Source organism: Pteronotus mesoamericanus, unplaced genomic scaffold, assembly GCF_021234165.1.
Source record: "Pteronotus mesoamericanus isolate MK-2021 breed Mesoamerican mustached bat unplaced genomic scaffold, CSHL_Meso_final contig_221, whole genome shotgun sequence".
Classification (NCBI taxonomy): Eukaryota; Metazoa; Chordata; class Mammalia; order Chiroptera; family Mormoopidae; genus Pteronotus; species Pteronotus mesoamericanus.
This window is the reverse complement of record NW_026555092.1, coordinates 16,628,759-16,653,346: the sequence shown is the minus strand read 5'-3', so window position 1 is coordinate 16,653,346 and position 24,588 is coordinate 16,628,759. Positions and strand designations below refer to the sequence as shown.

Here is a 24,588-nt window from a genome sequence, read left to right as displayed (position 1 = left end):
CCTCTTCCATGTTCTGGTGGCTTCCATGTTCTGGTGGCTTCCATGTTCTGGTGGCTTCCATGTTTCTGTTGCTTGTGCCCACATTCCTCTGTGGTCATATGGCCACCTCCTCGTCTACCCTCTGCCTCTAATAAGGATACTTATATTACATTTAGGGTCCTCCCAATTAATTCAGGATAATCTCTCCATCTCATGATCCTTAAATTAATCACACTTTTTGCCATGTAAGGTAATATTTATAGTTTCCAGAGCTTAGGAATTGGATATCTTTTGGGGACCATTATTTAGCTTACTACAATGGATTTAAACATAGACTAGATAACCATATTTTTTTCTTTCCACTATTACAAAAAAATACTTTATAAGTTTTATAATTTATTGGTCTATTTTTTCTTGTGGTTTTTATTTGTAAAAATAGAATATATTTTGTATAAGGTATTAGTTAGAAGTAATACTTAATTGTTTTCAAATAGCCATGGTCCAACATTGTTTATTAAATAATCCATTCTTTCCCCCATTTATTTAACGTGCATTTTATCCCTTGCCTATCACATAGCAAATGCTAAATCTGTGTCTTGAGTTCATTCAGTGCCATCAATCCATTTCAAGGTTTCTGCAATTGTGCTATACTGTTTTATTTACTGTAGCTTTAAGGTATGTATTTATAGTTGATACATTTAGTCCCCTCTATTCTTCAATTTTCTTGGCTAATGGCTCTCCTACTGTTTTTTCATTGTGTATTTCAACTTAAAAAAAATCCTTATTATTGTTTTAATGTCATCTGGGAAAGAGATGAAGTAGATGGAAATTGTCTGCCTTCCATAATAATTCTCACCTTATTTTTTTTTTTATTCTAGTGATTTTACTAACTCATCCATTGAAATTGTATGGAAATTATCTTTTAAGAATTCTTTCTAACAATTAAATTAAACTTCACAACCACATTATCAATTGGCTTTAGTCCTCATTACATTTTCTTATATACAATGTCTTCTCCTTTCTGGAGTTCCCTATTTTGGCTTATTTTTTTTCCTTGGGTAGAACAGACTAGAACTTCAAGTAATTTTTTTTTTAAACAAAGAGTATTTGGGTGATATAATTTCTGTGTCTCTGAACATGACATTTTTTGTCATTACATATGAGAGAAATTAGTTTGGCAGCTGGTAGAATTCTTGAGTTACAATAATATTCCCTTAAAATTCGATAAAAATAGTGCCTCTGTCTTTTAGCATAGCATTGTTGATGTGTCTAATTTTCTTTCTTTTAAGTAGCCTGATTTTTTCTCCTCTATCATGAAGGTTGCAGTTGTATCTCTGTTCTTGGAGTGTCAGGTTTCATCTGGAATTGTATATTTTTCACTGATCCTGCTGCCTTGCACTCAATAGACCCCTGTGATCTAAGGCCTAACGTCTTTCTTCAGCTCAAGAAAATATTCTAGTCCTTCATGTATTATTGCTTTTCCTTCCATTAATGATGTTGTCTCTTTCTGGAACTCCTAGGAAACTAATATTGGATATTCTGAATCTCTTGGTTATACCTTATGTCTTATCCATTTAAACCTCTTTTTCTTCTTCTGTTTTTTTTCTTTATGGTATCTTCAAATGAGCTGGGGCTCTGCTGCTATTCAGTCTTGGGCTTTGCAAAGACACTGTGAAATAACTGCCATTCTGTGAGGAGGGAACCAGCCTAGTTCCTTATGTCCTTTAATTTGCTGCTGAACTGGTGCCATTGACCCTCATCCAATCTTTGGTTCTTTGAGTTTGGACTTTTTCAGGATCTTTTTCTGGAAACCTGTGCACTTCCTTCTTAGGGGGTCTATGCAGAATTGTGAGCTCAGCAGCACTAATCAGTTTTCCTCCTCACATCCCATCTATTCGGTATCTTTGCCATAGTCTTCAAACTGTTGGCTTTTGTTTAAGAATCTTTTTTTAAAAAGATTTTATTTATTTATTTTTAGAAAAGAGAATGGAGGGAGGGAGAGAAACATCAATGTGTGGTTGCCTCTCACGTGCCCCCTACTGGGGACCAGGCCTGTAACCCAGGCTTGTGCCCCACACTGGGAATCAAACCGGCGACCCTTGGGTTCGCAGGCTGGTGCTCAGTCCACTGAGCCACACCAACCAGGGCAAAACTGTTGGCTTTAGATGGCTTTTATGATGGTTCCCAGCACTGCCACTGATGTTTTGGTCCTATAGCTTTTGTTTGAGAGGAATAGGAGGGGGTAAATATATGGGTCCAATCTTCCTTCCCCAAAACACAAAGCCCCAGTGTGGAAATAGCAACGGGGGTTGAAGCCCCCTGTGGATGCCTGGACCAAATGATCCTGCAGCCTCCTCTGACCCTGGGAAGGCTTGTCTCTCAAAGTCTAAAGAATAAAGCAGCATGATGAAAGGTTGGAAAAACAACTTTTCCAGAAAGGTCTGGAGAGCAAGGTTTAATTTTGTCAGGAGGACAGAATGAGGTGAGACTTACATGGTGAGTCACACGAAACCTGCAGGAGGGACCAAGCTTAAATTACAGCCAGAGTGACTCAGGTTGGTCACTACCAAACTATCCAGCTCTTCGAAACTTGTGTGGCATCACCAAGCCCAGTTAAGAAGACTCCTTCTCTAGTTAGTTTTATGAAGGGTTAAGAGCTGTTTTCTTTAAGGGCAGAGGATGGACTGAATTACCTTCTCGATTGCCTGCCATCCTTAGGCTATTATGATTATGATATCTTGGGGCCAGTGATTGAAATAAACAGCAGCAGCAGAAAAATCCCCAGAGTAAAAAATCTTGTTTTCACTCAGCCTTACTGTAAAATTTTTTTTTAAAGTGAGGAGACACTATTTTTTTTTGTCAAGAACACTTGTTCCATGTCTTTAAAAGCAAATGGAGACACCTTTAGTTTTTCCCTCATATGCCGGGAAGAACTGGACTTTCAGTGGTTCCCTCCCTGCGGTGAGAGGCAGCCCGGGCTCTCAGCACTTCCTCCCTGCCCCTCCCCCAGGGCTGGGTAGAGAGAGAAGCAGGGAGAGGGCATGGGCCAGGCTGGGGAGAGGAGTGACAGGCCCCCTGCGGTAGGCCTGTGCCTGTCACACAGCCTCCTGGGCTCTGGTCTGTGGTGGCCCTGGGAGAGACAGTTCCAAGCTGTATGGCTGGTGACATTTCCGGCTGCCAGTGCCCAGCCAATCAGTGACAGGCCCAGCTAGCTAGAGCAATGACACATGAAATACGATAATTTTTCTGCTAAAGAGCCTGGGTGGAGGAAAGAGAAGGGAGTGTGTGTGTGTGTGTGTGTGTGTGTGTGTGTGTGTGTCTGGGAGGGGGCGGTGCAGGCAGCACCTGTGACAAGGTGGAATGGTGACAGTGCACTGGGCTCTGACGCTAGGGCTAGGGGGACGTGCCCTGGGGAGTGGCCGCAGGAAAACCAGCGTTGTTCTTCAGGTAGGCTGGGAGCCAGAGGAGGAGCACGCAGTGCCATCCTGAAGCTCAGGGCACACAGGATGGAACCCACCCCCCACCAAAAAAAAACTGAAAAAGGCATGTTTGTTCCTTCCAAACATAAAAGAGGTTAGGAGTTTTTGGTTTTTTTTTCTCACTGTTACCTCTTTAAAAGCCGAAATAAAATAGAGTAAACATCATCCGGATGGCTGAACTACTTGACAAATAATTTTAAAAAACCCATTTGGGCTGGGGGTTGTTTATCCCTGACCTCGCCCCATTTTTCTACGCCATGCTCAACCTAGCCCTGAAAAAATAAAGTAAAAACAAAAATCTTAAAGAAGGGCCTAAGTCTGTATCTTGGGGATGCTAAAGGTTCAGGTGGTAGTTTTGATTCCAGATTCTGTGTTTTTTGTGTTTTGTTTTTTTAAAATGTGTCTTGAAACGAGATCTAGTCCTAGATTACATTATAGTTTAGAAGTATTACCAAAGTAGGATCCTTTGGTTAGAGGACATGGCACCTGAGGCTTCAGGGCAGGACAGGGTGAGGACTGCCCTATAGTTAACTCTGAAGTGGCAGAAATCCGCACTTACTTCAGCCACCTTGGCCAGCTTCCTGGTCCTTTATCAGCAATGAGGGGCTCATGAGAGGTGTCACCCATGCTGACAAGAGTCCCCTGCATTGTCTGATCCCATGAACATGGGTGTTCAGAAGTGAAGGATAATAGTGTTTACATAACATGCTGATTAGTCACTAAGGAGCTCATCACTGCAATAAATGGGTCTAGTTTTGTCTTGCATTTGCATTCCCTCTCTCCATGTATATATACTTACACATATGAAAAATTTTAAAAAGTCACCAATAAATGAAATCATTATCACTGTGTGCAAGCCTGCTTTGTGGCTTTAGGCATGGGACTGACTTCCTGCGCTGGGAGTAATAGCTATTCAGAAGTGATAATTGGTGTACTGTATCTTTAAAAGGTTAAAACCCCTCTCAGAAAAGGTCTGGACTCATAGTGGAGAAGGCAAGCGAGGCATGGGTTGGCTCCGGATTCAGAAAACAGCTGCTGATTAGATTCTCTGTGGACTGAATTTATTTCATGTTTTTCAGCAGCAGGAATTCGAGAAGGATGCTACTGTTTGGCTTTCTGATCGTGATTTATATTTATTCAGAGGAATAACAGAGGGTGGATCTGTTCCCGGCGCGAGCATGCTCACAACCAGCCGACTCTCCCATTATCCAACTGCCTAGTTTGGTGCTTCAATGTACATGCATATTCCGTGTGCATATGTGTGTATACAAACACGCATGCATGCCTGGGTGGACAGATTTATATACAGGCTCTGCTTTAAGGACAATTCTTTCAATAAGGTCTTTACCCCTTACTTGAAACAGGTGTTCATGAAAAAATGCACAAAATCCTGACTGACCGGAATAATTCATGAAGAAGGGGCTGGATCCGTGGGTCAGAGAACACAGGACCAGTTTGCCATCCCAAGGCCCAAGGTAGGGGACTCTGGATTTTTATTCGGCGGATGGATTCCTTGCGCTTGATTGTATTTATTGTGGTTTTGGCCGCGGTCGCCCAGGGGAAATGAAATAGCTAGCTGCGATTCCATTTTGTCGTTGCCTATCTTGGGCACAGTGTCGGGTGCCGAGGCGGAGGAGCCCCCTCGGTGGGCGCCCGCGCGGTGTGTGGTGCCCTCGGTGGGCTGAGCGGGCTGCTCGGCCTGGTGCTGGGGGACCGGCGAGAGCCTCAAGTGACCCCACGCGTCAGTCACCCGCGGCAGCGGCGGCGGCGGCAGCGGCAGCGGCAGCGGCTGTAACCCTGTGCGCGCTGCGCGCTCCTCGCTGGCAACCTGTCTCGGCAGCGGCGCACTGGCGACTCGGCTCCAAAGAGCCTCCGCTGGTCGCGCGAATGCCTTGCTCCTGCAGCACCTGCATTTTCTTCTGCTAGCCTGGCTACTGCTCCGGGATTGCTCAGGCCCACCTGCGGTCTCTGGGGCTGGATTGGTGGGGAATGAGATTCGGAGAAAGCTGGGTGCCAAGGCAGGAGGAAGCTCCCCCTTTCTCCCCTTAATCCTAGCCCCACCTCAAAATGTTCCTAAAGCAAAACCACAACCTCCCTCCCCTCCAAACAAAACAAAACAAAAACCAAACTCTTACTCTCCTGGGGACTCTTGCCTTACCACTAGACAAGTGGGTGCCCCCTCTCCAAGTTGTGCCCCATATTTTACCATCTTTTAAAATTAGAAACACTGCTGGTGCTGAATGGCCCCTGGGGAGATTGTACGGGCTGAGGACTCTCGAGCGTGGTGGACAGCCTGAACGCGCGCAGACTTGGACAGAAGTGGCTTAGCGGGACTCGGAGGCCAGGCGTTGGTTCGTTGAGTGGGGCTGCTTCGGTTTACATTGCAGGTCTGGTGGACTTCTGTGGCTTGGCAGACCGTCCCTTGAACTTTGCGGGCAGTGATTGCCGGCAGGCGGGTCTGCGGGGTCTGCTCCTTGGATGAGCAGCACGTTGGTCCTCGTTCTGCTGCACACCCTCAAGTTCCTGGCAGCCCTTGCCATGGTACCCAGCAGCAGCCAGGAGCCGCCCAGCCACATGGTGTGCTTCCCTAGTGTTAAAACTGGCTCGCTTTCTGGTCTTGGGGGAGGAGTGGTGGGGCGGGGGAGAATGAGGTGTGAGCGGAACTGATCTGCAAGTTCTTCAGCCCTTGTTCGTGTGATTCTGCAGCCCCCAGTAATGATCAGACCACGTGCCCCAGCAGCTCCCCATCATCTCCTGGTCCTCCCCCGGACAGAGGGAGTTGGGTCCCCATATTGAAGATGTTTTTATATAACTGTGTGGATGCTGGGGGCAGGCAGAGTGTGGAGAGGAGGAAGGATCATTTGAGCAACTTAAGTGAAGAACAGAGGCAAAGATCACATGTCTGTTGGGGACAGGGTGGAACTGGCTTTGGGTTGGTGTTGATCTGACGACCCTCCCACATCCCTTTCACCCAGTCATTGCTTGTCTGAACAGTCATGTGGTCATTTTACCCCTGCAGGGAGAAGGTTGGAATCACTCCTGCAGGACCCTCTAGGTCCCTAATGAACAGGAAATCTGATCCAGGGTGACTCCCCAGGCTCACATCTCTTAGGCCCCAGCTGTTCTCTGTGCGTCCCCACTGAGGGGAAGGGTTTCTGCCCCACTGGGGTTTCAGTTTTGCTCTGGGGCTGGGCTGTGCTGTGGGTCTGCGAGCATATTTCAGATGCTGGCTAAGATGCGTGATATATGCTCTTAAAAGCTGTGATAACTTGCAGAAACTGGAAGCCCTGTACATTCTTGAATTAAAATTTTGTGGGTTTTTTTTTTTTTTTTTTTTTTTTTTTTTGGTAAGGTAGGAGAACAGCTGTCCCACTGAGATATCTGCTGTCAGGAAGGTGTGTGTGACATTTGGCTGTCTCTCTTTTCCCACTCTGCTTTGCAATGGCACTCACAGGACTCATGGGCCTCTTTATCACCCCACTTAGTGCCTCAGCCTAGGGCTGTTGGGCAGATTTATTAATATGGTGAGGAAGTCTCGCCCCTTCGGTCTAAGATTTTTTTTTTCTCTCAGTACCCCAGTGGTTCTCTTTAAGGGCCACCTTTCTAAGGTGTACGCGCTAGGGTAATGGATCAAGACGTGCTCGGCTGACACTGTTGTTGAGCTGTCTTTGCCCGTTGTGTTTCAGTGGCAGTGGAGAATTGTGGGCTGACTTTGGGTCCTTGTCAAGTGAGCCACTGGGGCATTTAGTGTATGAAAGTTACAGGCAAGAAGAAGATGCACTTGGTCTGAAGTCCTGGCAGATTCGAGGTCATGACTTGATGGACAATAACATTAAGAAAGCTGTGTGACAACTGGATAGTTTTTAAGTTCTTGCTCACTTCCCACTCTGTGAGTTCCCTGATATATTTCAGGTTCTTTTCTGCTCTCCACACTGCCCATCAAGGAGGCCCTGACATGCTGTTCTTCTTTGTATTTCTAGTGGAATCAAAATATATTTACAAATCTGCAGATATACTGGGCAGGCAGAGAGAGAAACACTAGCTACAGGAACAGGCGGCACTGGTGTTGCCAGCCGGACTTGACCGAAGCCCTTGACCCGTGTTGTTCTTCATCTGGAAAGTGGGTGTAATCATAGCCTTTCCAAACCCACTGAAACATCTTGGGAAGAAAATGAGGTAGGCCAAAAAGTAACATGTGCCTTGTAGCCGGTAGGTATTAAGCTAATACACAAAAATCTGGACCTCACGTTTACATCATTTCACTTACCCAGTTGGGACCTAAGTCATAAACTAAGAAAGATGCCACAAGTCCATGAGCTACAGTTCCTGTATTATGATCATTGCAGAAAATTTCATACCCTCTTTTAGGACTCTTTATTTATGTGAACTTTTGGGGGGCTTGGTTATTCATTTGCCAAGCACACCTAGCAAATTGGAAGAGATTGAGAACATACTGTACAAGGGTTATTAAAGTTTTCTTTTTTTTTTGCATATGTCAGTAAGAAGTATAAGTAATGTAAGAAACAGAAATACTAAAAAAAAAAAAACCTTTAAGTAAATGTAAAAGACACAGGATTCTAAAGCACAGAATTTTAAGACTCTTTAATGTAAGTATTTAGTGTAAGCAAGTCAATGAAATTTTATAATTTTGAGGAGTCTTCAGGACCCATAATTACCAATGCTCATAATGACCCATACATATCAAGAGAAGTTTAAATGACATTTTTTGCGTCCAATTTAAAAGGTAGTGCAATTTGAAATATACCCCAAATGATTTTTTAGCACAATGCTTAAATGAAAAACTGCATTTATGCAGGATTACAGAACCCCCAAGGTTTCTGGACAGCCAGGAGCTTACTGAGCAAAATTATAGCTATAATGTTCTCCTGTTGAAATTAATTGAGAACTTTTTGATCTTTTGTTGAATTTTAGCAGGGAACTATTATGCTGATATTTGTAGTGCTTATGTTCTAATATTTGATGCTACAGAAAATACTAAGACGGAAGAAAACATGTGAACTTGTCTTGCTGTGACAGGCAACATACTCAGAGCTTTCCAACTGGGCGACTGCTGTGCAGTTAGAAGTGATCCAATGACAAAAAAGATGAGAGGTCAACCCTGGTGGCATGCATTTCTTACAACAGTGTAGGGAATGTGGACTCCTCACTACCTGTGTGCTGTTAAAATGCTCATCAGAAAAACAAGTTAAAGATGTCATAGCCCAATGCACCGAGGTTGCGGGTTTGATCCTTGGTTGGTACATACGTAGGAATCAACCAATGAATGCATAGATGGGCGGAGCAGCAGGTAGGTGTTTTTCTCTCTCTCTTTTTCTCCCTCCCCTCTTCCTCTCTGTCTCTCAAATCAATGAATAAAAATAAAAATAAAAAGATGTCATGGCAACGCCCTCATGCTAAGCTGTGGTGTTTACTCAATTCAGATGCTGTGCTCAAAACTGGAAGGCTGTCTGAGTTACAGAAGCAGTGCTTAGCTTTGTCTGACCCACTCCCAATTATCTTAGTTACAATTTACTTCAAAACAAAGGCACAAGGAAAAATAAAAATAGAAGAAAATGATTCCTGACACATTTTAAACTCAATACATATGGCAAAATGGTGAAGACCATAATTAAACGTAGCTGAAGAGTATTGCTCAGTTTGTAGATGCACATACATTTATCATTTTTGGTAAATTACTGGAAGACATTTTTGAACTTGCTAAAAAACCCCCATCAATAACAGGTTATTGAATATGATAGAAGATGCTTAGAACTGTCCAAAGTTTCTATGTATATGACCACAGGGGTACTGGTGTAATTAGACGGGAAAAGGGTGTTCTCTGAATCCCAGGAGACTTGAAAGGCAGAGGTTGAAGGGGGAGGTGATGGAACCACACTCTCCAGAGGGCTGCCTTTTGGGAGGGTAAAAGTTGGGCATATGTACTTGGGCCATACATCCAGCCTACTGATGAAAACCATGCTCATGAGAAATGGGATCCCTCTCCTCCTTACCAAGTGTTACAAAATGCCAGTTGTAGCTGGCATCCTTGCGAAAAATGGAGAAGGGTGGGGCTTTGCATCAGATGTGCAGTTGAGAAGAGAGAACACCCATCAGATTCGGGGAGCATAGCCAGGGAGAAGCACACGGAAGTTAGTTTCAGGAATCTTGGAAACTCTCTGAATGTCCATGGGTCCTTGAGCTGGGGTTCAGGGCCAACTTTAAAACATAAGTAATGTTATGAGTGACTGGGATCCAAAGAAAAGCTGATAAACAAATAATAGAAGTAGAAAAAATAAAAGCAGTTGTTATACTTACATGGCACGCTCTGCTGAACCTCCATCACCACAGTAAGTTTGTTCAGTCATCCATTGGACTTCCACACTTGGTATTTGATTCCGAAATGACCTTAAGATCTGAGGACCCCTGGAAAAAAGTGAACTGATTTAATTTTAATAAAAGAGGAGTCCTGAAAACCTCCTCAATCAAGATTCAACACAGTAGATCCTTGACACTGTCTAAGGATACATCTCAAACCCTTGGCACATCCCCCAGTCTGAAAATGCAGACATTTGCATAGGCCCTTGACTTCCTTCTGAATCAGGTTTCTATCCAGAAAGGAGAGGTTCCCATGATTATTCACAGGACACGAATTATTTGCCTTTTCCACTTGCACTCAAGGAAATAAAGTTTCTCCCAGACAGATCCTGTTTTCCTGGTGGTGTCTTGGGATGAGGAGCTTTGTCAAGGCTCCCAAGTGACTTGCTTTTGTGCTGTAGCTTTGCCACACAGAGTTCACTCTGGTGCTTTAGGAAAGGGACCACTGCCACATGGTGTGGCTCTTAGGGGTTATTCACACATAACTGAAAAAGTGAATGTCGAATCTATAAATGCCAAGCATGTGTTGGAGTTGCTAACAAAATTGCACATGTGTGCAGCCTCCCAAACTGCCCGCACTCTCTGACCCTCAATACACACTCACTGCACTCTTAGAGGCTTCCTCTGACTGTCAGCAAATCTCAGTGAAGGGAATGGAGGCATCGCACAGCTGAAGCATCCGATCAAGGACTCAGATGAGAGCATCACCATTGAAACCCAGGCAAGAGAAACAGTATGTAGTCATTTGCTCCATGCCCTTATTTTAAAGATTTCAAAATGTGAGACAATCCCAGGAGCTTAAAAAGTAAAATAAAACCGCTGTGCTTCTGTTCCTAAATTAAAGAGCCAGATCAGAATGTACTCTGCAGGTTGGGCCTTGCTACATCTTACGGGAGAGGTTCTTGCACAAATGTTTCTGGAGCAATTTGGGTAGAAGCTCTTAGAAATTAAGTGGCTTTAAGAGTTCTACCAGTTGTAGTTGAGTTGGTCATCTTTGTGAAGCGTCTAGAGGAGAGATGGCAGGAACCACGGCCATTTGATATGTTTCTTAATAAATGCTTCATTATGAACTTCTTTTAAAGAATTTTTTCTTTACTTTTAGTAGTCACTAGATACAAAAGAACACTCATTTATTGTATATAGAGGTATAGAGAATGTGCAACACTCATATTCTTGCCGATTTAAGAAAAAGATTGTTACCCTAACCTTTACAGAGCGGTACCTCTCTCCATCCCATCCCATCCCCTCCCGTTTCCTGGACGTTTCTGTTTCTTTTCCCCATGCTTTTCTTCATTGTCTTACCCTCTTATATTTGCATCCCTAAAGAATATCTTGTTTAGTTGTGTATGTCCGTGAACTTCCTACAAATGGAATCATACTGTTCGTATTCTCGTGCTCAGAGTTAACCCATGCACACCAGCACAGCCGCACTGGGTGACAAATGGCAGACGTGCGTCCGTATCTGTTGGCGGTAAATTGCTGCTCACCTGACTCTGCTCCCCTTCCTCTCCCGCCATGGCTCCCATGAGGCCTCTTCACCTACAATTCATTCTTTGACTCATAAATTTGGCGTACCCATGCTTCTTAATTTCTAAAAGTCTTATTTTTATGTATTTATTATAATGGTCAGTATATTCCATAATTCTTTCAATAGATATGATAGTATGTTCTTAGTAATGTAACCTACACAGGTTCTTTCCAGGCTAAGGTAGAAGACTAGTTGGTGCTAGCGAATGGGGTATGGATGTTTTAAACCTGCTAATAAGGGTTTTACCAGAATAGAAATGAATGAAATTGTCTAGATAGGAGATAGTTAGGCTTTAAATGTAGAAGTACATTAGCAACTAGGGAGTTGATTCTTCTTTCTTGGTAACATGGGAGAGCTGATGGATTTGGCCAATACTCAGTTTTACATATTGCTTCTCCTGTTTTGATAGGACATTTCTTCTGGATGTAGCTTTTTAGAGATTGTTTCTTTCCTCTTCCACTTACTAAGAGCTAGATGCCTAGAATTAGTTTTGCTCTTATCGATGGCTTATTGGTTTTTTGTTTTGTTTTGTTTTCCTGTCTTGGGCCCGAATTCTACCCTCAAGCTACCCTTGCACTTTGTTCTTAGTTTGTTATTGAATGATAGGCCTTACCACCTGCAGACCAAGTCTCTCTGGGAGTAAAAAGTGTAAGCATCCAGTTGACTAAGGCTGGCTCTTTCAACCTCCAGCAAACAGGACTTGGATGGCACTGGTATCCCCAGCCCCCTCCCACTGCCCATGTGACTTGGCTGAACTCATCTTCCACGCCTTTGGTCTGGGGGACTTTATAACTCTGTGCTGCTATGAGGGGTTTGTCCAAGGGAGCCCTGACCGATGATACTGGTGTGGTTCACTCCCAGGCAGTCCTGCCCCACTGCACACTTCCCACTGTGACTTCTGAGCAAAGGACTCTGGGTCACCATTGTCCCCTTTCCTTTCTGTGAGCCTACTTGTGGTGGGGTGTAGCAGATGGACATTCTGGCTGCCGTGGGCCTCCTGCAGGCCCGGGGGGGGGAACCGTGCCAGTCTCACGTTCTGTCCCTCTCCTGCTGCCTGCCTGCCCTGTTCGCTTCTCATCCAGCCAGGGCAGTGGGTGCTGTCTTACTTAGGTAGCCAGGAGGGAGCAGCCTGGGTGACGGGGTCCCTCCTTCCAGGGTTTGTGATGATAAGAGCTCATCTTTCTGCTTCTCAGAGCCACGTGGCATTTGCTTCCCCTCCTCTCTCCACCTCCCCTTTCTCCCCTGCAGCAGCCCTCACCCCTGCCCCCACCCCCATAGGCCTTGAAGAGAACAATTCTAGGGTAAATGAACAGTTTTCTTGGACAGAAACAAATGACCTCCCTCTGTCCCAAGGCCAAGTAATTCTTGAAAAGACATTTCCTCTTTTCAAGTTATATATGCATAGTTTTTACCTGGATGGCAGAAGCTACAGAGGAGCCCACCGAAAACCTTGTGGTCTTGCCAGCCTTCTCTGTGGGTCACTCACCAGTTTTGCAGAACATCTGCTCCCCTGGAAGTAAGCTGAAGTTCAGTCGACCTGGCTATCTGGTCATTTTGACTAATTTGTAATGGCAGTTCTGGAAATGCTTGGGGCTCCAGGACCTGCCGCTAGGCTTGGCTTGGAAAGGGGGCAGAGTGGGCCTTCAGGGGAGAGAGAGGAAGGTTGGGAAGGTGAGAGAAGGGGAGAAGGTAGGGAGAAAGGAGGGAAGGAAAAAAGGAAAGAGGGGAAGCAAGAAGAAAAAGCCGTGGCAGCAGAGCGTGCCCAGCTCTGACTCCAGGTTTCCGAGCCCACCGCATCTCGAGTCAGACCGCATGACGTGAAGTCTCTCTTTAAAATCGAGTATGATGTACATAGAAGATTCACCTTTCATAGTGTACAATTCGGTGAGTTCCGACAAACATCTAGAGCACTATAGCCACACCACAGGCAATATATGTAACAGTTCATTTTTCCTGAAGATCCCTTGTGCCCCTCTGCAGTCCTTGCACCCTCTTCCGTCAGCCACAGACCTGTTTTCCGAAACCAGAGCTTTGCCTTTTCTGGGGCTCCATATGGACAGATGGAATTGTACAATATGTACTTTTTTGGATCCTGACTCTTTCACTCAGCACAATGCGTTTGAGGTCCGTTCATGTTGAATGCATCAGCAGTTCATTCTCTGCGTTGCAGAATAGTATCCCATTGTATGGATGTGCCACAATTCATTTATTATTTCATCCGTTGGTGGAAATTTGGGTTGTTCCCAGTTTTTAGCTATTGTAAACAAAGCTGCCATGAACATTTACATACAGGTCTTTGTGGGTACAGATCTTTCCATTTTCTTGGGTAAATATCTAATCAAGTCTCTTTTCTTGTTTATCTCTCCAGTGATTGGAATGCCCATAGTATGTCTTTGTGCCTCTCAGCCTGTCATCAGGTGGCCACTTCTATTTCCTATTTCATGACTGAGCATCAAATAATAAAATAATAATGGGATTTGGACACCATCCCCTGTGCTAGTCCCTAGTATATCCTTTAGACACTATATTCTAACTGTCAGTCTGTTTGATACTCTTAACTAGAGTAGAAACAATACAGCACAGGGATCAAGAGCACAGGCGTTGGAGCCAGACTGCAAGGGTTCATATTCCAACTCAGTCACTTACTGACTGTGTGATCAGGAACAAGTTACTTAACCTCTGTGAGCCTCAGTTTCCTCATCTGCAAAATGGGGATAATAAGAGTATCTACTGAATGGGGTTGTGAAATACAGAGGTAGGTAGGCAGGCAGATACAGGATGGGGCAAAAGTACATTTACAGTTGTTCAAATGGAAAATAATACAATAATTAGTAAATCATAAGAATAATCTCCATGTTTCACGTACTCACAACTGTGAACTTACTTTGGCCGCACCCTACATGCTTATCCCATAGCAAATCCCATGTTGCTGAATGTCTCGACAAAAAGGACCATCAGGGTCTGGAATGTACAGATGTCCTTTTAGTGGCTCACGAGGGACTAGAACCGTCTTCACCAGCTGCTCTGCTGCCTGGCACCCTGGCCTCCGAGCTCCCAGTGGACAGCGAGCACTGCCTCTACCCTGGGAGACAGCACGCTTTCCCCTTGTCTCTTACCAGCTCTTCTTCCAGTGGGGCACTAGCTGCCCTGCTTTACTCCTTGAATTGTAGGTCTGTTTCCTTTCTCCTGAGTGTCTATTTCAAAGAGTGTTACTCTTTGAGAACTGAAACTACAAGTTGCAGGGGATCCTACTTGTGTTGTCCCTGTCCCTTCTCTCAGCCCTGCATCCAGATGTACCATGCTTCCACCCACGTAGGAAGCAAGGCCTGGAAAAGCCACTCCCACACTGAAATCCTTATGCCCTGGTTTTCATGGATCTTCATGGATCACAGGACTTGAAGTCCTAGGCTGCTTAGAGGTATGGCCCGGGCTGACAGCCCCAGAAATATTTTTCCTACAATTCCCTCCAGGGTGTTACCATCGGGGCTGCCTCCACGGCAGTGAGGGCTGGGGACGCGCATTGCCCTGCCCCCTGCCTCCAAAAGCCAAGGGTGAGGCTTCCTTTGGATGGAGACTCTCTTTTTAGGATGGGGGCTATGAGGCCCACTAAGTGCATAATTAAACAGGGATATAGCCTCACAGCCCTAAATTCAGAGAGAGAAACACTTTCTGGAGCCGACCTTTTCCTCTCAAAGAATAAGATAATTCAGAGCTTGGGTGATCAAAAGACCTAGAGTAATGAAAGTGCGGGGTTGGTCCTTGATGTTCATCAAAGTGAGGCAGCAGATCCGAAGCTTCCTATGGACAGACTGCAGCTTCCAAAGCGTGATCCTCTGGGGGTCTGTGGGCATCATTTGTAGTGTCTGGAAACAGAGTGGTAACTATGTGGCAGCCATCTTTAATGAGGCTCTCTGTAAAAGCATGATATTAAGCATTTTCCATGGATAATCTCAGTTAATTCAGTCCGATGAGTAGAAGTTGACCATCTGTCCTTAGTGTAGTGGTTCTATCCTAGGGATTTTCTTGGTCTGATTTTCTTTGTCCAGGGTGAGGCCTGGGCATTTGGGCTTTTAAACACTTCCCACAGTGATTTCAATGTACAGCCAAGTCTAGGAACTGTTTTACAGACAAGGGAATTAAGCCTTCAGAGGTCAAAGTCACTGGCCCAAGGCCACGCCGCTGCGTGAGGGGGTGCAGGATAAGAGCACAGGCCTGCGGAGCTGCATTCCCTGGGCCTGAGTGCCCCTTTTTTGCTCTGATCGGAAGAGTGTCCACACTGGCTCCCAGGTGCTAGGCAGGAAATGGCCAGTAGGGATGCAAATGTGCCAATGGCATTCCCAGCACTTCCTTGCTGACCCAACATCTTTAGAGCCTGCTCACGTGTGTGCTCTGAGTCTGAGAGGCTCCCAGGGCGGAAAGCCTCGGCTCCTGGCCAGCTAAACAGAGGGGCAGGCCATACACCCTTCAGCTCCTGGTCCATGCTTAGCTTGGTTGCGTCTGGGTCCAATGGAACAAGTATGATGTTTCTTGATATTTTTTTCCTAGTGTGACCCATAGCCAGGCATAAAGGTCTTGGTCCTTCTGAGCACAGCAGGAGAAGGGACAAGTCAGGTACGTAGTGGTCTTTTCATCCCTCTCCTCCAATAATAATGACAACAACGGGACTCCCAAGGACTGAGCACCTACTGTATGCATCAGGCATTGCTCTAAGGGCCTTATATCAACTACCCCATTTTGTCCTCACAGGAAGTCTGTGAAGTAATAAACACTATTATTACTCCATTTTTCAAATAGGAAAACTGAGGCACAGAGGATCTGGTGGCAGAAATGAGGGTAATTCTAGGTAGTCTGACTCTGGGGCTCAACTCTTAACCATCAAACACACTGCCTCTCATGGATCCTATTTTGCCTTGTTCTTTCATTGTTTCAGGGATATCATCCGGTCCTCAGTCTGATGATAAACTTACAGCACAGAGCTGGATTCATAGCAGTAAATATCAGTTTGTTGATTTATTTTATTTCATTCCAATGGATTTTATTTCTGAAGATTCTACTATATCACAGTACCAGGTTAACAATAAAGCATGTTTCAGGAAGGTAGCACAGGTTAATCAGCTTTCTATTTCATGATTTATAAGTATTTCTAAATACTCTGAATACTTTCTTAATAGTTGCATCTCACATTCAGTATTAGTAGCTGTACCAAATTCATATCCTTATAGTGTTCCAAGAAGAGTACTTCTGTGCACTTTAGGAACCTCAGGATTTCCTTTAAAGGATTATTTTCCAGAACAAAAATAATTCCACACGGTAACTCTCCCTGTACCATGCATTGCCCAGAAATGAAGTTGTTTGTTTTCTGGGCTCTTCCAGGGGAACCCACACAAAACTCTGTCCCAGTTTAGCAGGAAACATTGCTGGCCCGCTGCCCAGGCACCCCTGCACCGCGTTGACCAGTTCTGTGTGCCCACCCCACACTTTCTGCGACCTTTGCTCTGTCCCCTTCTTCCCAGGATTGCCCTCCTGTCAAGGGAGCTGGAGCGTCAGTAGCCAGTACTTACAGGCGTGGGAATATGAAAGCTCAGCTGCCTTGCCTTGGGAAGGCGGGGGGCAAACTCTGGGGGAGGTGCACTTTACACTCTAGAAGTCGCCCGGGCTCAGGCTGAGGCAGGGACTTCACCTGAGGCCAGACCCTGGCCTGGCTTCTCACCTTCTCGGTCCTGCTCCCCGCCCCCACTCCCTTGGTGATGGGAGCATTTCTTCAATGAATCACCTGCCTGGGAATCCTAGTCTTAGGGCTTCCTTTGGGGTAACATGTGGACTGGATGTTAGTTAGACCAGAAAATACCTGTAAGTCTCTCTTTCAAGCTTTCGTGTTAGTGTCCTGCATCTGCCTTAACCTTCCACCTAAGCCTAGGAACACCCCCTCCACCCCACTACTCGCGGGCACCCACCCATGTTTCTTCTCCTCACTGCTGGTGCATTTCCATCAGTACTTTCTGCCTGCAGCCCACTCACTCCCCAGCTCCCTCTCTCCCCACTTGCTAACCAACTGACCTCTAGTTTCTGTTTCTATTTCATCCTCTCAACATTCAACAGGTAACTCTCGAGTCTCTCTCCTGTGCCAAGCATTCTGCTAGGTCTGCGGGGTACAGCTGTGCATGAAACAGACAAGGTGCTTGCCCTAAAAAACCTTACATTTCTAGGGAGGGGAGACCGTAAACAAACAAGTCAATAAGCAGGATAATGACATATCAGATAAAGGCTGTGGAGGATACATGCTAAGTGATGAGGCAGGACAGTGTGAGGGCAGCCACCCTCATGTAACATGTGACATGTAAGCCGTTGTCTCACCTCTTGCTCACCCTTCAGGACTAGCTGCCCGTTCCCAACCACTCCTGCTTCTAAGAAAAACACCTCTGACTTGCATATCTATTAATGCCAATGACATTGTTCAGACTTCATCTTTCTCACCTTCTGAGGTGCATTTTATTAAGTTTAATTGAAACTTTACATCTTTTCTTCTTGTGGATTCTGTGGCCCCACCCTGTGCTGGGTTTCTCCCTGCTTTTCTACCTGCTCCTGCCTGGCCCCCTTCATTGCCCCTCCTCCCCCTCTGCTTGGCCATTAAGGGCCTGAGTGCCCGGAACGCCCTTCTCCCTGTGGACTCCCCCCTGGCAAACGCTCCACCTCACATTTCAGTTTCCCCACACTGTCTGGGCTCTAAACACAGTCGTCTTCCCCACATCTCCCCTTGGATGAGTCAACATGTGTACAACTTGGCTCAGTTTCTGCTCTCACTCCCGTGCCCCCAACCACCCTTCATCCAGTCCCTGCCCTTGGCTTTTGAGTGTCTCCTCTTTGGATGTCCTCAGTCTCCGTAAAGGGCACCCTGTCTCCCCAGCTGCTTGGGCCAGAAACCAGACTTCTCCCTCTTCTCTCCATCACCCGTCATAGCTAATCCATCAGCAAGCCCTACTGATTCCTCCTCCTGAGGATGTGGGTTTGAATCCTTCTGCTTGTCCATTCTGACTTCCACTTTCCCTGTCCAGGCTTGGCTGCTGCAGAAGCTTCCTAACTGCTCCCCAAAGCCCTGCCTTGACCCTTCCAGGCTGTTCTTTGCCTTGGTCATGGCAGTGGCTTCTTGCTGAGCAGAGGATAACTGGACATTCATCACAGGGCCTGCATGGCCCTGGAAGATCACCCCTGCCCACCCCTGCAACCTCATCTCAGCCACACGCCCTCTCCCCGCTGCCAGCTCTCCTAAATGGCATGTTCTTTCCCATTTAGGAGCTTTGCACTCCGTTTTCCTGGAAAGCACTTCAGGGAGGCCCTCTGTGGCCAGGGCCATATTGTTTGAGAAGGGGCTGCTTACTCTTTCCCTGAAGGGCTGAGATCACCATGGGGACATAGCGTGGCTGAGACCACCCCTGCCTTTCTGTTTTGTGTCTATAGGGAAGTTGGTAAGAGATCTAGGCTGTGGCATCAGGTGGGGGAGGGACACAGAGTGGGGGAAGGAGGACACCGCAGGTGCAGGCAATAAGGGGGCGCATGGTCTGTAGGAAATTTAAAAGCAAAAATAAAACCAATTAGAAGTTTGTTTGCATTTTACTACCACCATGCACTAGCAATTCTAAAAATGCCGCTGCTGAAATACCCTCCACAGAGTGGAGGACTGCTCCCCGCCTCTTCCCTCAGCTGGACCTAGGAATAATTCCTGGGATCCACCAAGAAGTGGCAGCGATGACCGCCATCTACCGACCTCCATGGGCCAGGCGCCTTGTTGGACTGGCGAGGACTCATCACATGACTCCTCACCACAGCCCCATGACACAGGCATTATTGTACCCACTTTAAAGGAAAGCGAGATCAAAGAGGCACACCTTGAATGGCTGGCAGGGAAGCCCTGAGTGTGGCAGTTGGTTCTGAAGCAGAACTAACCCAGAACTAACCCAGAAACAGTCCTGCCAGGGCCTGGTCTTGCTGGAATGCCAAGGTTGTGCTGATGGGAGAAGACCATGGCCCGGAAGCATTTTGGTGCAGGGACAAGAATGTAAATTTGGAGAAAACTCAGGCTGGATTTGAGCCTAGGCCTACCAGTTGCATGACCTTGGAGAGATTATTCTCAGAGGCTTAGTTTCCTTGTCTTGAAAATGAAGATAATAGTAGTACTTTCATAAAGCTATAAGGGTAGTTCAATGATTCAGCGAATGTGAAAGCTTTGTTCCTGTGCTCATTAAATATTAGATTCTATAACATATATTAGGCTCATGGCAGAGTAAATGACGTGTGATAGATATGTGACAAACGTTGTTTCCTTCCACACAGAGCTCATCAGGAGGAGTGTCAATATTAATATTTTTAGGGAAATACCCAGCGCTCCTCAGTGGGGTCTCCCTAAACAGAGAAGAGGGCACTAAAAATATCAGACAATGTGCAAACCACATCAAATGGGAAAATAAATTTCTGGTTGAAGAGGTTTCCTGGTGGAGAGAAGGCCTTCCTTCAGGAACAATCAGTAAACGGATATGTTTCCTGAACATAACACCTGTTAAAAAGGAACTTAATGATACAATTCAAGACATCATGTCAGAGGTTTGATTTTTAACAGTTTAATTTTATTGATGCGACAAGGAAGCATGCAAAATGGCAGTGGCTGTGTGTTCACCTCAACACCACACGCGGGCCCCCACGCCAGCATGCCAGCCCATGGGATTGCGCTGCGCTTCCTTTTTGCAAAGAGAGAACCGTTGGTGTATTAATTAAGCAGTGGGGTTTTAATGCTTGCTGAATGAATAGATCTGGTCTGTCTTCTAGCCTGGGAACCGGAGCTCTTAGATTTTATGTTATTTCTCTAAAATAATCAATTCTTACAACACTCCAGTGAGAAAACAAAGCCTCTGTTTGCTTCAGCTGGAAGGAAGCTTCATTTGACTGTCTTCCTACCTGTGGAGATGCCGTTACCTTTGGCAAGTCGGATGTGGGTGCTGCTCTGTTCACCCCTCAGATGGCGGTCAGGTGCCTTCATAAATCCTCAGAAACCGCCCCTTCTCCTGTCCATCTCCAGCTTGCAGCGTGTGTGTTTGTTTACACATGCGCATATGTCCCCACACGTGTGTCTCCGTGCATGTGTGAAGACACAGCCCTGGGGCCCTGAGGGTCCTCCTGTGAGCCGGGTCTGGGAAGTGGGCCAAATAGCAGAAACTCTCGTGGACAGCAGTTCTGGGCTTTTACTCGAGGGACGCGGGAAAACACTGTCGAGAAGGGTGTAAGACGATGCTTTTTGCTGATGCGATGTCAGCAGTTCTTGTGGGACCGGACTCCAGATCACTTCCTTCCTGTCCCTCACCGTGCTCCCCACCCCGCCACCTCACAGAAAGACCACCTAGGAGGGAGAGGCCTTTCGTTCCAACCTGATGGTTTTGTGTCCATCAGCGATTGCTCACTGGAAACCAAGTTTTTCTTTTTCATTGTTGGATAGAAACAGCCTGAAGTAGTTTTGTATGCATACAGTGAGAACTTTGATTCTAAGAAGGAAACATATAAACCAAAAAATAGATGAAACCAATGTTTCCTGCCCCCAGGATGCTAGAAGATTAAACGACTGCTTTATCCCATGGCACGTAGGGACCATCTGATGAAAATGATGTCGTCGGTGACAGGAGCACTTAGGCTCTGTCTTCCCCCCTGCAGCCCTCTCCAAACACACGCATACTGCTGTCGCCCTTTTCCAGTCCCCGTGTCCTCCCTGCACAGAAGAATCCCCGCTCCCGCAGGATTTAATTACACCTGACCGGGCCTGACAACGATTCTCTCCGTGACCAAGCTCCAGCCAGGTGCTTCGAGCTTTTGTCAACTAGGCCTTACCTTTTTAGCTTCTGTGTTTATTTCTGCATTGACCGGCTTTAGCAAGAATCTTAAGTTGGTTTAGCCAGAACCCTCCACCCTCCATATCAGATCACCCTCGATATCTGATCGAGTGCCCCATCCTCACCAGCCCCGAGCTGATGTCTTGATCTCCCTGGCCCATCTTCAGCAAGAACCCTCTTTGGTCGGCTCCTCCCTTATCCTGATGCTTCCTCTCAGGAACTTTTCATCCTCTGACCCCCACCTGCTCCTTGGGTATAAATTCCTCCTTTTCCTTTTTGTTTTTGGAGTTGAGCCCAGTCTCTCTCCCCCACTGCAGTGGTCCCCTGAATTATGTCTGCCTTAACCTACTTTCACAAATGTCATTGAGTCAGCTTTCCTTCCACAGGCCCATCCCCGAGCGCCGTCAGGATCTCTCTCGTGGCGGGGCCGCCTCTCCCTGAAGGTCCTGTGATGGGCCCCTTGCGCAGGAGAGTAGGACTGAAATGAAAGACCTGGCTTTTTGAGGAGGACTTAGGGGGCTTGGAAATGAGATGGCCTCACAGACTTGAGTGGAATTTCAGCTCTGGAAGAACAGAGATCAGAGAAACAGCACCTGGTGCTGTTGCCTGCACGTACAAACGGACAGGAAAGGCTCTGTCTGCGGACGCAGCCTACGCTCACGGTGATGAAGGAAGGACGAGATAATGCAGCACCAACTTCTGAAGACAAGGAATGTTCCTAAACTGGTTGATGCCCCAGGTCTTTCCCTCATTCATTTTAACCCAGAGTCTTTTTAAAAACAAAAGCTAACGTTTATTGAGAGCCCTCTTTGAGATAGGCACTACTTTTATACCCATGTCAGAGAGGGGAAAAGTGCTGTGTAGAGAGGTTGTGATTTGCAAATGTCCCACAGCTCGAATATGGCAGAGCTGGGATCTGCACCCCAGAAGCCAGGCTCCAGGGCAAACCCCCTTCTACTACACGCTATCATCAAATATATTAAATATATTAATATGCATAGGAAGTGACTATTACTCAACATAATAATCATTTAATACTCACTGAGGCAGTGCTGTTGTGATTCATTGTATGCTGTATATTATTTTAACAATTGAGGATCTTTCCTTTGGACTTTTGCCTGCTGCTCTTCCTGACTTCTAGAAAAATCATGTCAGAAATGGGGCATGTTTTCTAAGGATCTGAGACAGTGAGAAAGGTTCCACTTTGCCTTTCTGGTCTGCCTTTGTCACTTTGCCCAAACACAGTCTCTACCTTTAACCCTTTCTCTTGCTCCCAGCATTTCCATTTTTCTGTACGCAAGTTGTCTTGCTCCTAATATAGAACAGATACAGGTGGAGCATGCAGCGACAGTGCTACTGGAGGGTGGCCGCAGCCATGCCCTGCCCTACCATTTCCCTCTCCACTGTGCGCAACCCCCACCCCAGGCCCTCCTCAGCCTGGCCCTCTACCGCCCTCCTTACCCTTGGGCAGAATGCCTTCACTTGGGGCCACTTGCTGCTCATGGGGCCCCCAGGGACCTGGGGGAAATCAGCTGCCACACTCACGCTGGCTGGTACTGTCAGCATTCTAGGCCAGAGTCACGTGCCTGGGGAAGGGCGGCGGCCCTCAGCCCTGTTTATAAACCACCTCTCCGTTTCTGTACCCCAGACTGAAAGATTCTCATTTAGTTATACTTCTAAACTGATTGCACTCCTAAGTAATTTTTAAAAATATTTTTATTTAGGCAGCAATGTGCCGTGCTGCCAGGCAGCATTTCGGATTGGCCTGGGCTGGCCTGCGTCTGCACATCAGGGCTGCCAGCCATCCAGCCTGCATTTTGATTCACCTGAGCATCTTCATCGCTGGTAAATGTTGGACCATTTGAAATATCCAACAGAACCACGGGGCTCTACAGGTCTGAATAGTCCAGCGTGGGAACATTCTTTTTTTTTTTTTTTTTTTAAAGATTTTATTTATTTATTTTTGAAAGAGGGAGGGAGAAAGAGAGGGAGAGAAACATCGATGGGTGAGAGAAACATTGATCAGTTGCCTCAGTCACACCCCCACCCAGGGATCTGGCCCACAACCCAGTCATGTGCCTTGACCTGGAATCCAGCCGGTGATCTTTCAGTCTAGGGATGATATCCAACCCACTGAGTCACACCAGTCCATGGGAACATTCTAATAAAAGGGGTAAAACAAATGCTTGGACCAGACAGTGTGGGATGCGTATGGGAAGAAGAGGTATGTGCAGGGATGCTAAGAGGGGCAGATGGATGAAAAGCAGGGTGTGGAGGAGAAAATGATACAGTGCCATGAGCATCCTTCCCTTGGCTTGAATGTGGAGCCTGCTCTGGAGGAAGTGACCTGCATGGGTAGGGGCAGCGGCCTTGTGCTTCAGTGGTTGCACCCTATCAGCACTTGGATTTCTTTTCCATGTGAATCCGTTGGAACTGTGCTTTCGTAGAAGTGTCAAGATTTCCATTGTTTGGCTTGGCTAATTACTTACTTGCTTGTGCTTCTAGACACAACCACACTGAACTTGTTGTGGGTGTTTCCTTTTGTCCTGACTTACGGGCACAAGGGTAGTTTCTGCTTTTGCAAAGTGACTAGCCGGGGAGGGTGCTCTCACAGTGAACTTTTGGTTTTCAGATTGCATGGGAAGTCCCGCTTATCTGTTAAATTTAGACAGCATTTTCCCAGTTGACACACTTGGGTCCTCCCAAGGCCAACACTTGAGGAGTGGGGGGCGCTTTGGAGTAGGATATAGCTGAAAGCAATGTCCGATCAAGGACATCCTTCTCGGTGACCCTGCAGTGGTTACCCTCATTGAGCTGCGGCATTTGGGGATGAATACTGTGTTGGAATGTACTAACACCAGCCTCACTGGAGCTCCATTTGAACGTCTGAATAAAGATTTTGGTGTTGCTTCATGTTTTGGGACTGGAAGTGTTGGAATGTTTGCTGTTTTCTATGTGTTAGAAGGGAAAGAGAAAAAGTAAGTGGCATGATCCTTGGTCCCTGTTTTCAAGATTATAACAATATAGGGTTAATGATGAATGAATAAAGGATGAGGAGACCCACCTGCTGCTCACCTTTCTATCCAAGGCTAAGTTAGGTAAGAAATGTAAGCTATAACCTATAAGGTGACTCTAAGAATGAGGTAATGTTGGCGTGCGGGCCATGGCTCCAGATTACAGGATGTGAATCCTGGTTTCTCTGCTTACTAGCTGGGTAGTCTTGAGCAATTTAGGTCACTTCTGTGCACCTCAGCTTCCTCATCTGTAAAATGGGGTAAGGATAGTACTATGGCATCAGGCGTTTAGGAAGAGTAAATGAATTAATATGTGCAAAGTGCTTTGAAGAGTTCTTTTCTCT

General features: G+C 46.2%; 1 long non-coding RNA gene across 1 annotated transcript in view; it reads left to right on the top strand.

Moving 5' to 3' along the window:
• LOC129069356 (uncharacterized) overlaps positions 1 to 24,588 on the top strand; it is a 149,860-nt gene that overhangs the window by 86,280 nt on the left and 38,992 nt on the right. The window contains exon 2 of the long non-coding RNA XR_008528993.1: positions 4,823 to 4,933. This is a non-coding gene — a long non-coding RNA (uncharacterized LOC129069356). The remainder of the gene's footprint in view (positions 1 to 4,822; positions 4,934 to 24,588) is intronic.